We start from the raw sequence: 2,133 nt of genomic DNA on the forward strand, positions 1-2,133 counted from the left end.
ATGAAGTGCACTTTTTCAGATACATAAAAGCTGAGAGAATTTGTTGAATTCACGTAACGTCATAAGAAATGTTAAAAGCAGCAGAAAGAAATAATACCAGATGGAAACTTGGATTTATGCAAAGAAATGAAGAATGCCAGCAATGGTAAATAGGTAGGCACATATAAAAATTTGTCTCTCAACTTTTCATTTCTTTAAAAACTTACTGGTTGAGGTCTGTCCTAATGGGGCATGCTCTGTAGCTGCACACCATTGGAAATGCCTCATACAGCGACTCCGTGGTTTACTTTCATCACAGGATTATCTGTCAGATCTACGGGGAGGAACTCCAGGACAGATGCTAGAAAGACCTACTGATTTGTTATTTTAGGGGTTGGGATAACTCAGTGATCGGTACTATTCTCACTTTTTTATCTGTACTGTTCTTGAATGTGATAGCTTTAGGACTAATACAATTTTAACTCATTCATTTTTAGAGAGGGTGCCAAATTGAGAACCAGGCAGATCCAGCTACTCGAAAAATGACCCTAAAGTCAATTAAATTGCTCAAAGAAATTAGATTCCAACTGTGGTGGGGAAATTTGTGACATTTTCATCAGTATATCCATATCTGAGTGGAGATAAAAAGTCTAACAGGACAACTTGTGGATGGAGCATCTGTTCTATTCAGAAGGACTAACTTGAAGATTGCTATTGACTCCAGCTTTTTTTTTTTTTTTTTTGCAGTTTTTGGCTGGGGCTGGGTTTGAACCCACCACCTCCGGTATATGGGGCCGACATCCTACTCCTTGAGCCACAGGCCCCGCCCTTGACTCCAGCTTTTGAGGAACTAAGATTACCTTGATGACAGTCGACAGAGTCACAGGTGAAATTCTTCAATAAAAATTTATTGACCTAAAAAATTATTTAAAGCAAAAACAGTAACCATATTTGTGGGGTTTAATCTATGTAAGATTAAAATCTATGGCAAAAATAGCACCAAAAACAGGAGGCAGAAAAGAAAAGTACACTATTCTAAGGTTCCTAAGTTATATCTAAAGTGGTGTACTTGTCATGGAATATAGATGGTCACGAGATAAGGTGCATGTAATAAACCACAGGGCAACCACTAAAAACATGAAACAAAGAGGTTTAGCAAAGAAGCCAATAATGGAGGCAAAAAGGAATTCTAAAAAATGCTAAATCCATCCAAAAACAGGTAGAAAAAGAAGAGAAAGAGAACAAAGAACAGATAGGCCAAATAAAGTGCAAATATTGAGTAAGCAGACTTAAGCCAGCTACACTAATACATTAAATATAAGTGGTCTATACATTCTAATTAGAACCACAAACTTATACAAGCAAAAATCCTCCTAAAATTAAGGTGCATCTTACAAGGGTATATGTGAAACTTAGTAAATGTGGAATGTAAATGTCTTAGCACAATAACTAAGAAATTGCTGGGAAGGCTATGTTAACCAGTGTGATGAAAATGTGTCAACCGGTCTATGAAACTAGTGTATGATGCCCCATGATCATAGAAATGTACACAGCTATAATTTAATAAAAAATAAAAATACTATAAAAAAATAAAATGTTAACTAGATACAAAAAGTATGTATTAAAAAAATACATCATCATCAATTAGTAGTGTTTGTCCCAGGAATGCAAGGATAGTTTAACATCGGAAAACTTTTCTGTATAAATCACCACATTGATAGACTAAAATAAAAATATTTTTTATTATTTAATGAATGCAGAAAAAGCATATGATAAGGTCAACATCTGCTCTTTAATTTAGTGAAGGTCATAGACCAAAGTCTTGGAGCAAACAGTATACCTATTATAAAAAAATTGATATGCAATTCGGTGAAGGTCATAGACCAAAGCCTTTCTTTCTTTTTTTTTTTTTTAGACACAGTCTTACTTTGTTGCCATTGGTAGAGTGCTATGATGTCACAGCTCACAGCAACCTCAAACTCTTGGGCTCAAATGATTCTCTTGCCTCAGTCTCCCGAGTAGCTGGGACTATAGGCACCCACCACAATGCCTGGCTATTTTTTAGAGATGAGGTCTCGCTGTTGCTCAGGCTGGTCTTGAACTCCTAAGCTCAAGGGATCCACCTCCCTTGGCCTCTCAGAGTGCTAGGATTAC

The 2,133-nt window shown here is 36.3% G+C and overlaps 1 non-coding gene across 1 annotated transcript; it reads left to right on the forward strand.

The window, feature by feature from the left end:
* The first annotated feature begins 208 nt into the window (after window positions 1-208).
* LOC128580308 (small nucleolar RNA SNORA18) lies at window positions 209-339 on the forward strand. Its single transcript, XR_008378607.1, has one exon. It is a non-coding gene; the product is annotated as a small nucleolar RNA SNORA18 (small nucleolar RNA).
* Window positions 340-2,133: the final 1,794 nt, after the last annotated feature.

The sequence above is a fragment of the Nycticebus coucang genome, chromosome 2, assembly GCF_027406575.1.
Source record: "Nycticebus coucang isolate mNycCou1 chromosome 2, mNycCou1.pri, whole genome shotgun sequence".
Taxonomy (NCBI): domain Eukaryota; kingdom Metazoa; phylum Chordata; class Mammalia; order Primates; family Lorisidae; genus Nycticebus; species Nycticebus coucang.